The sequence below is a fragment of the Schistocerca cancellata genome, chromosome 7 (genome assembly GCF_023864275.1).
Source record: "Schistocerca cancellata isolate TAMUIC-IGC-003103 chromosome 7, iqSchCanc2.1, whole genome shotgun sequence".
NCBI lineage: Eukaryota > Metazoa > Arthropoda > Insecta > Orthoptera > Acrididae > Schistocerca > Schistocerca cancellata.
This window is the reverse complement of record NC_064632.1, coordinates 314,160,286-314,171,853: the sequence shown is the minus strand read 5'-3', so window position 1 is coordinate 314,171,853 and position 11,568 is coordinate 314,160,286.

Here is an 11,568-nt window from a genome sequence, read left to right as displayed (position 1 = left end):
ATATCATTTATTTTTAGAGCCACAATGTTTTCTGACAAACTGATGTTTTCAAATGAATTACTTTTTTCTGGACACCCTTCTTCAACTACTGCAATCATGTTATCCTTTATTACTTCGCCATCACTGAATGGTTTTCCACATTTTGCTACTGAGTGAGCCACACAGAATCTAGCACGAGTTGCTGCTCCTTGTTGAGCATTTACTTTCTTAAACAACATACGCTGAAATCTCGAACCGCGTTTCAGAAACGCATGTATTTCTAATCGTTGGCTTCTGGTAAATTTGGAATAACTTTGAGAATGTTTAGTCACTTAAATGACGTGTTATATTGTATTGTTTAAGAATTGATATTGTTTCATTACAGATTACACATGTTGCCTTATCACTTGACTCAGTCACGAAATATTAATGTCCCCATTGCTCTGTAAAATTTCTGCACTCATTGCCTGTCTTCCGTTTCTTTTCCATATTCACACTAATCCACACAAAAGGGATGTAACTGCAAATCAAAATAATGACTCAGTGTTAAACACACTGGATCTTCACTAAGAAACTGTTTCCACAAAACACAATAGTCCCATTATACACTCCTGGAAATGGAAAAAAGAACACATTGACACCGGTGTGTCAGACCCACCATACTTGCTCCGGACACTGCGAGAGGGCTGTACAAGCAATGATTACACGCACGGCACAGCGGACACACCAGGAACCGCGGTGTTGGCCGTCGAATGGCGCTAGCTGCGCAGCATTTGTGCACCGCCGCCGTCAGTGTCAGCCAGTTTGCCGTGGCATACGGAGCTCCATCGCAGTCTTTAACAATGGTAGCATGCCGCGACAGCGTGGACGTGAACCGTATGTGCAGTTGACGGACTTTGAGCGAGGGCGTATAGTGGGCATACGGGAGGCCGGGTGGACGTACCGCCGAATTGCTCAACACGTGGGGCGTGAGGTCTCCACACTACATCGATGTTGTCGCCAGTGGTCGGCGGAAGGTGCACGTGCCCGTCGACCTGGGACCGGACCGCAGCGACGCACGGATGCACGCCAAGACCGTAGGATCCTACACAGTGCCGTAGGGGACCGCACCGCCACTTCCCAGCAAATTAGGGACACTGTTGCTCCTGGGGTATCGGCGAGGACCATTCGCAACCGTCTCCATGAAGCTGGGCTACGGTCCCGCACACCGTTAGGCCGTCTTCCGCTCACGCCCCAACATCGTGCAGCCCACCTCCAGTGGTGTCGCGACAGGCGTGAATGGAGGGACGAATGGAGACGTGTCGTCTTCAGCGATGAGAGTCGCTTCTGCCTTGGTGCCAATGATGGTCGTATGCGTGTTTGGCGCCGTGCAGGTGAGCGCCACAATCAGGACTGCATACGACCGAGGCACACAGGGCCAACACCCGGCATCATGGTGTGGGGAGCGATCTCCTACACTGGCCGTACACCACTGGTGATCGTCGAGGGGACACTCAATAGTGCACGGTACATCCAAACCGTCATCGAACCCATCGTTCTACCATTCCTAGACCGGCAAGGGAACTTGCTGTTCCAACAGGACAATGCCCATCCGCATGTATCCCGTGCCACCCAACGTGCTCTAGAAGGTGTAAGTCAACTACCCTGGCCAGCAAGATCTCCGGATCTGTCCCCCATTGAGCATGTTTGGGACTGGATGGAGCGTCGTCTCACGCGGTCTGCACGTCCAGCACGAACGCTGGTCCAGATGAGGCGCCAGGTGGAAATGGCATGGCAAGCCGTTCCACAGGACTACATCCAGCATCTCTACGATCGTCTCCATGGGAGAATAGCAGCCGGCATTGCTGCGAAAGGTGGATATACACTGTACTAGTGCCGACATTGTGCATGCTCTGTTGCCTGTGTCTATGTGCCTGTGGTTTTGTAAGTGTGATCATGTGATGTATCTGACCCCAGGAATGTGTCAATAAAGTTTCCCCTTCCTGGGACAATGAATTCACGGTGTTCTTATTTCAATTTCCAGGAGTGTATTTTGTTTCTCAGATCGCAAATGTTGCCGCTACTCACAAGACGGCGCCGTAATACTGCATGTACTTCTCTACTTTCCGTAAGATGTCACGACTATACGTTTAGCATTATCGGACAACACGTAAATCGCAGCACGTGCAACGGCTATCACCGACCGGAACACTTGCCTTTAAGTGCCATCGGAAATTGATCAGTGGTTTCCACCCCGCTCCCTGTGTCGTAGATATCTCAGTTCCCGTCTAGACCTGAATCTAGAATTTCCACTGAATTCAACACTATAGTACGAGGGTTGTACAGAAAGGAAGTTCCGATCGGTCGCTAAATGGAAACCACAGTGAAAATCAGAAACATTTTATTTGCAAGAGTTAGCTACACATTCCAGATACTTCTCTACATAGTCGCCACTCCGACTAAGAAATTTGTCGAAGCGTCATACCAAATTTCCAACACAATCGTCATAGAAGGCAGCCGCCTGTGCTTTCTGATAATTCTCTACGCTGGTCTACAGCGCGCAGCCTGCGCCCGTCTTCGTATCCAGAGTTTCATGTGAATAGAGATGATACTCAGGACGAGCTGCCGGCCGGTGTGGCCGTGCGGTTCTAGGCGCTTCAGTCTGGAACCGCTTGACCGCTACGGTCGCAGGTTCGAATCCTGCCTCGGGCATGGATGTGTGTGATGTCCTTAGGTTAGTTAGGTTTAAGTAGTTCTAAATCTAGGGGTCTGATGACCTCAAATGTTAAGTCCCATAGTGCTCAGAGCCATTTGAACCATTTGAGCCCAGGACGAGCCAATCAGGTCTGTGTTGTGGGTGATCTAACACTTCCCATGGAAAAGGCTGCAGGAGCGTCCTCACTGACCCTGCAGAGTGCGGCTGAGAATTGCCATGAAGAAGGAAGTGCGTGGCAGTTGTGTTAGGTGGGCTGCATTCATTAAGGCGAAGCCTCTCAGCGGGCCCTCCTACTTAGCGGGAGACATCGTACTTCTAGTCACCTTTACTCGCTCACAGTGCGCTCACAACTGAAATTTGCGTCTTGATGGGATCGATGGTCATAGTAGAGACACTACCCAACACATTTGTGGAAAAGCTTCATCGGGTTTTCACTGTGGTGTCCATTGTGCGACTGATCGGAACCTGCTTTCTGGACAACCCTCGTATATTGGTTCTCTCGAGCCCAACCGGTGATGACCACAGGGAATGGAGAGCTAACCACTATTGCCCTACGTGGCGAGGAATGTTGCGGTGGTAAGTCATCCTGCAGTGCTGATACCATACATAACTCGTGCTCCGTTCTGACCACTTGCTGTGGTGTTAATGAGCCACAAAAGTAATAAGGTTTCGCAAATGCACGTTGCAACGACCTTTATGAGTGGTATTTACTTGAAACAATGTGTATGAAGTGAAATTAAGGCCACAGCTCGGGGTCAGACAATAAGCAGTTCTCTACATAGTGACTACTGCAGTGCACTCAAAGTCAACTCGTGAAGACTGGTAGCAGTGGCAAGCGTCACGATAACTTCTGAACTGCACGGATCAGTTCTGACCGGTGCTACGGTATTAGACCTCAAGAAAACTCTGACTATAGCTAGATCAGTACTCTTTGGATTTAGTGGAAGAGCCAGTGTGGCCCTTAGGCTAAAATTTTTGGAGACCCGTGTCCTAGGCCGACCGCTTCCTTCTTGTCGCTGTGTTCGGCCATGATTCATCCACTTCTGCCAACACCGTCGAGTAGTGGCATCACTCCATTCAAATGTCCAGTGAATCGGCGATTACTCCGACCAGTTACTTTGAGAACAACAACACATCCTCTCTGAAATTCTGACGTCTGCGTATATTGTTCACGTGCTCGTTTGCGAGGCATAACTACTGTCAAACTGAGTACACGAAATGAACTTTGCAAAGATTTTATACCACAGTATCGCCGTGTCCCCTGTTTGCTACCCTTGCCAACTGCGCCATCACAGATTCATCCATGGGCCGATGAAGTTTACAGTTTTAGATTTTTCATCGATACCTGTATTGTGACCAATTTGCATTACTCGTTGGTGCTATATATTTTTTATCTTAAATGTATTACATACGTGTATGCAGGCAAAAGGCTAGTAGTAGGCGCTTCATATGCTGATTAAGACTGTGTAATGAAGGCACAAAATCATGGGGTTAATTCTGTGACTATATGGACATACATTTACAAGAAAAGTGATGGGTGAATTTGGTAGTGTGTGTGTGTGTGTGTGTGTGTGTGTGTGTGTGTGTGTGTGTGTGTGTGTGTGCGGGGAGCGGGGGAGGGGATAGGGGGAGTCTGCTGCCAGACAATCCGCGAATGTATACATATTCCGAACAGATTTCATCTGCAGGTAAGAATTAAATCTATTCTCTGAGTCACTACCTCCGGCTCATACGAATTTGAAAATGATTGTATTTATTTTGAAGTAGACGCAGTAGGATGCAATCGTAATGTAAGATTAATATAGGATGTCTGGATTAAACATATAATAATATACAGTGTTATAACTTGAGATGTTTGCCGACAGAATATTGAACAATTGTGTAACTCAAAATGGCTTTTACGCACGATACACCTCGACAGGCGCACCATTAGTGGTGGGACACACATATGATCTGTATTCCACTATTCTACAAGTTTTAGCGACATTACACTCGTAAAATTTGCGATATCCGTATGAATACGATGCACAGATCTGGTAGATCACAAATTGGCGTTTGGTACACTAGATTCTTGATAAACCCCCACAGAAAAAATCAAGTAGCGTAATGTCAGGGCTTTTAGGGGGCCAAGCAGTCGATAGACTATCTCTTCCAACACAGCGGTCTGGGAACTCACGATGCCAAGAAATCCCTCGCAGTGTCCGCAAAACGGCATGGTGCGCCGTCATGTTGGAAGATCGCGTAACGAGGAAATTGTGGGACAGCATACAGCTCCACGTCTACGTACGTTGTTGCATTAACTGCAGGCTCCCGCGAAGAAGAACGGGCCTATGACCCTGTCCTTCAATAGTCCCCACAACATGTTAACTTTCAGAGAGTCACGTCCGCATTACATCACTACGAATGGGAGGGGAAAAGGGGGAGAGGGGAGGAGGAGTGTTCAGTTCCCCATATGCGGCAACCGTGCGTGTTTACCGTACTGGAAGCGTGGAATGTAGCCTCGTCCGAGAAACAGACGAAATCGAGGAATGCTTGTTTTCCATCTATTTTTGCCAAATTGGTCTCCGCGACTGCCTTCCGTGGCAGCCTGTCCTCAGGCTTGATTTTGTGACGAAGTTCCCGTTTGTACTTCTGTACACGCAACGTCTTATGGACGACATCGTGCACTTCCGAAAGAGGTGACTAACTGCCTACGGCCGGCCGCTCTGGCGCTGCTGCTACGGTCACAGGTTCGAATCCTGCCACGGGCATGGATGTGTGTGATGTCCTTAGGTCAGTTAGGTTTAAGTAGTTCTAAGTCTATGGGACTGATGACCTTAGATGGTATGTCCCATAGTGCTCAGAGCCATTTGAACCATTTTTTTTTAAATTTGTAACTGCCTGCTTGCTTATCGGATTGACTTACGAGGGCTACGTTAGAACGACGTGCAGATTAATTCAACAGCAGCCTCTGGAACTGCGTCTGTAGCGTGTTGGCTCGACGTCGAAAGCAAACTCCCAGTTTACCGAAGCCGCTTATTCCACTTATTGACTGTTACTTAAGTGGGAACATCATCTGTCGGTCGTAGTCCATTTTCACGCCGAAAACGACTTAAGTTCGTGGAGATCACCCACAACACCTTCCGCTGTGGAGTCCACATGGCTACTGACACACGTTTACGTGAACAAAGTAGTTACGAGCAGGTGCATGCGGTACCAACTACCGCAAGCAAACATAGAAAACATCTTGTGGTGCCATAGCCATAGAACCAAACCACAAACAAATATATCAGTTACATCTTAAGTTACTACATTTTGTATTATTAAACATTATGTGATCAAAAGTATTCGGACACTTGGCTGAAAATGACTTACAAGTTCTTGGCGCCCTCGATCGATAACGCTGGAATTCAGTATGGTTTTGGCCCACCCCTACCCTTGATGACAGCTTCCACTCTCGCAGTCATACGTTCAATCAGGTTGCTTGGGGAATGGCAGCCGATTCTTCACAGAGTGCTGCACTGACGAGATGTATCGATGTCGCTTGGTGAGACCTGGCAATACGTCGGCGTTCCAAAGCATCCCAAAGATGCTCTATAGCATTCAGGTCAGGATTCTGTGGAGGCCAGTCTATTAAAAGGATGTTATTGTCCTGTAACGACTCCGGCGTAGGCAGTGCATTATAAACAGGTGCTCGATCGTGTTGAAAGATGCAATCGCCATAACCGAATTGCTCTTCAACAGTGGGAAGAAAGAAGTCGCTTAAAACATCAATGTAGGTCTGTGCTGTGATAGTACCACGCAAAACAAGGGGTGCAAACCCCCTCCACGAAACACAGGACCACACCATAACACCACCGCCTTCCAATTTTACTGTTGGCACTACATACCCTGGCAGATGCAGTTCACGGGGCACTCGCCATACCCACATCCTGCCATCGGATTACCACATTGTGTACCGTGATTCAACACTCCACACAACGTTTTTCCACTGTTCAATAGTCCAATGTTTACGCTCCTTACACCAAGCGAGTCGTCGTTAGGCATTTACCGGCGTGATGTGTGGCTTATGAGCAGCCGCTCGACCATGAAATCCAAGTTTTCTCACCTCCCGCCTATCTGTCATAGTACTTGGAGTGGATCCTGATAGTTTGGAATTCCTGTGAGATGGTCTGGATGGATGTCTGCCTATTACACATTACGACCCTCTTCAACTGTCTCTGTTAGTCAACAGACGAGGTCGGCATGTACGCTTTTGTGCTGTACATGTCCTTTCACGTTTCCACTTCACTATCACATCGGAAACAGTGGACCTAGGGATGATTAGGGGTGTGGAAATCTCGCGTACAGACCTATGACAAGTGACACCCAATCATCTGACCACGTTCGAAGTCCGTGAGTTCCGCGGTTCGCCCCATTCTGCTCTCTCACGATGTCTAATGACTACTGAGGCCGCTGATATGGAGTACCTAGAGTAGGTGGCAGCACAATGCACCTAATATGAAAAACTTATGTTTTTGGGGTTGTCCGGATACTTTTGATCACATAGAGTATGTTTAATCCGGACGTATTGTATTTTAGCTCGCACATATATGAAATATACGAAAGAAAACTAAACCATATAACACCAGAAAGGAAAAAAACGAAATTATTTGATGCTAAAGTATTTCAGAGTGTGATAAATCACTAATTTGCTGACTGTCATAGCTCCAAATTAGGTGTTTTTTCGCAACTCTTTCACTATTGCATTTTAGGAAGCTACATGGCAGTGCTGTAGCAGCAAAATTTATTGAGAGAGAGACTTTTCAATAGACGATATGCAGTATAAAACCTAAGAGATAGAGGCTTTCCCTATAGCGAAACAATTAGCACCATCTGACCTGTGACATTTTTCGCTAACAAGCAGAATGACCTTACATTTATCTCTTACGAGCATCAAGGAAAATTCATTCCTAATATCTAAAACAAATTATGAAGATGGCTGTGAAACACTTATGCAAAATCCGTGGTACATTTCGGCGTAGTCTGAGTATACTACCGATGTAGTAACATTGAAAATCTATAGAAGGCTTACAAACAAATCTCATGTGACTTTTTGAGTCGATGTAGGTTGGTGAAATAAATTCCGTTTTGCACAGTTAGATGGTTACTACATATTCAATGCTACGAGTCACGACACGCGGTTTAATTGAGACTAATGCTTTTGTGTTCCCTGTAGATTGTTACAAAGTGTAGTAAATGGATGAAATTGTACGCTCTGAGAGTTTTTACAACAGTTAGTCCAGTACAGCTCATTAAATTGTGATACAATATAAAATGAACACCTGTCTTAAGAAAAAACTGCTTCTTTAAACAGGTAGTTCCGCATTTAAGTATCCACTTTTTTTTGTCAAGTAAGTCATGCATCATGACACGCCGAAATATTACGACCATCTACATTTACATGAGTACTCCGCAATTCACATTAAAATGCCTGGCAGAGGGTTCTTCGAACTACCATCAAATTGTTTCTCTTCCGTTCCACTCTCTCACAGCGCTTGGCAAAAACGAACACTTAAATTTTTTCTGTCCGAGCTTTGATTTCTCTTTTATTATGATGATCACTTCCTCCTATGTACTTTGGTGACAATAAAATGTTTTCACTTTTAGAGGAGAAAGTCGGTGATTGAAATTTCTTGAAAATATCTCGCCCCAAGGAAAAATGCCTTTGTTTTAATGATTACCATCCCAGTCCGCTTATCGTATTCGTGAAATTTTCACCTGTTTCCCGATAATAAAAAACGAGTTGCCTGTTTGATGTCCTCTGTCAATCCTATCAGGTAAAGATCCCATATAGCACAATAATATTCAAGAAGAGGACCAACAAGCTTAGTGAAGACAATCTCTTTAGTAGACATACTGCATCTTCTAACAATACGCGTTCTGCCATTAAAATATTATCTATGTAGTTCCTAAGTATTTAGTCGAACTGCCAACCTTTAGGTTTGTGCGATTTATCCTGTAATCGAAAATTCGCGTTTTTTTTTTTTTTGTGCCCATGTGGATGACCTCACACTTTTCCTTATTGAGAGACAATTGCCACTTTAAGCCGATTAGGAACAGCGCAGGGCCTATAACACTTCCTTGGGGAACTTCTGTTTCACTCGATGGAATTTTGAAGCACTTGGTGAGATTCGAACCCACAACATTCTGCACGTAAGATTTATACGCTGGCCTCTACGTTACATCTCCACTGAGCATAACAAAGTTTTGGTACACCTCTGGAAAGCAATAGAGCAGCGATTCTGGGTGGCATGAATTCAATGAATCCTTGGTAGTTTTCTGGATGTTTGTTGTACCAGATATCTATGTGAAGATTCATGCATTTCTAGTAAATTATGGGCCGTCGATTTGAGGTCAAGGAGCTGGTATCCAATAGCGTCTTAAATGTAACGTCAGATTCAGATCAAGCGAAATTAGTCGCAAAGACATCAGAGTCATGAGTTCACTATTATATTTCACAAACCACTGAACCACGATTCTGGCCTCGCGAAACAGACAGTTATCCTGTTGAAAGATGCCATCACTGTCAGGAAAAAGATCAAGCATGAAATCAGGCTGGTGGTCTGCTATAATTTTCACGTAATTCACAGCTGTCATGGTGCTTAGGCCGCTACCACTGGCCTCACGAAAGCCCATGTGAATATCCTCCAGTACATAGTATTGCTCCATCAGCCTGCATCCATGGTGGGGTGCATGTTTTGAGCTGTCGTTCATGTGGATAACGGTGTTTCTGGACACGACATGTAACAAGACAATTACTCAACCGACCAGGCGACATGTTTCCATTGATCCACTATCCAGACTTGAGGATCCTGTGTCCCCCACAGCCATAATTGTCGATGTCGTTCGTACGACAGAGGAGCACTCTGAGTCATATGCATTGCTGCCTAATGTTTAACAACATTTGCTGAACGATGTGGTCTGCAACATCTGTACCTGCAGCAATATTGGACAGCGCTGTTCAAGATGTTCTACGTCAGGGGAGGCCAAGGATTCGCCTCGCGAGCCATGCTGTGGCATGATGCCATAGTGCTCAACCTTATTGAACATTTCCCCCACTGCCGCGGCACGCTGTCTGAGCGCGAAGAGGGGTAGAAGCGGGAACTGCGAACGTGTCGCATTTAAATGACAGTGCAGTGACACTGCATACGACTTGGTTTTATACTCCACACTTCTCAACAACACAGATCACAAATAAAACAAATTTTCAGTATTATTTAACTAGTTTTGTCACACTGGAGACATTATATAATTCTTAACTGGTACAAACCTTCAGTGTATGGACATATGCAGACAATTTCACAGATTTTCACACTCAGATTCCCACGTAATCGGCACAAATATGTCAACTGAAACATTGTAGGACTATTGCAACCTTATGATGGAGACGTGGAAACTCTAGAAAAGGAAAGCACCGTAGACGTCCTGGACAGTCTTAATGTAAAAGGATAGGTCATTAAAACGGCAATTACTGTGCAGGCGAATCAGTTACACCTGCACATGCACAGGGGTGCTTTCGGTTGAAAAGGTAAACATTTTCGACAACAGCTCGAAAACCAATGATAGATTGTCAGTGTCGTCAAAATATTTAGGAAAAGTGCTCTTGCAATTCTTTCAAGAGTAATTTTCGTCTGAAAATTTTCAATGGTTTGAAATATTGCAATATTACAGAAAACGGGAAAAGCGATCAATGCTATTTTGATGGCAATGCCCACAGAAACGAGCAACCAACACATGACATAAAAATTGGTACAGGATTGGTGAGCAACAATGTTCCGTTGCCATGTGTTGTACCTAAGGTGTGCAACACTTGCTCCCACCTGCTCTATACGGTAGTTTCTCGCTGTCGTCGCCGGACATCCGATGAATTGAAGAATGGCACTGACCCTAGTCTGGAAACATTATTATGAAGGGACGTAGCAATGAAGTAAATGCTTCATTTGCTTCAAAAATTAAAGATTTGTCTGCCATTTTTATGAAATAATAAAAGAGAAAGGATATTATGATAAATGCAGTACATCAGAAACTTACTAACACCTCATTCATAGTATACAATAAAAATAGAAAATAGCTGATCTGCTGCATGTGTGTACATAATATGCCTTTACCTGCATGGAGCCGTCTGAAATCGGATAAATTAACACGAAAAATACGGTTATTCAGTCTCAGCTTTAACCCTTAACCAATGGCTATTCATAATGCCCAAACAGTGGTATATTTGAGTACAGTTTCAAAAAAATTAGAATCAATAAGAAAATACTGGGGATATTTTATAGTATTGAGTCACTTGTCACATTTCTAAAGAAGCAGAGAACGTTGGACGGACTAAGTTTTCTTCTATTTGTCTATTTAATTTAATATTTTCATTTTATGTATCTTGAAACTGAGTGATTCAAATTTTTTCAATCTTCGCTCTATTTTTGCGTTTATTACAGGAAATAATAGGAAAAAAACTTGAAATCGTTTATTTCAGAAACCGACTGTGTTGAGTGGTTTTAACAGTCAACTTAAATTTCCTTGCAAAAAACAGATATAACCGAGAAACTCTTGTTTCAGCGATAACCGCAGTCCCAAGTCTGCTCTGTTCCTTTGGAACATTGTGACGTGGAATGTTCGCCAAGCGAGGTGATTATGCCTAGTTAGGGCGATCTTTACCTCGTGTGAATGTGACAGTAATTGTGTCTTCGTATGCATGTGTTGCTTTCTGTTCTATTTTACCTGTCTTTGCTACTTAGGCTTTATGTGTGATGAGCTGTACTGATATTTGCCTGTACTTGGTTCCACTAGTTCCACTTGTTGTTCTATTAGAGAGCCCTCAGCTCAGATTTATGTACGTCAGTGTATTATACTAACTAAATTAACTAACCAGCGTC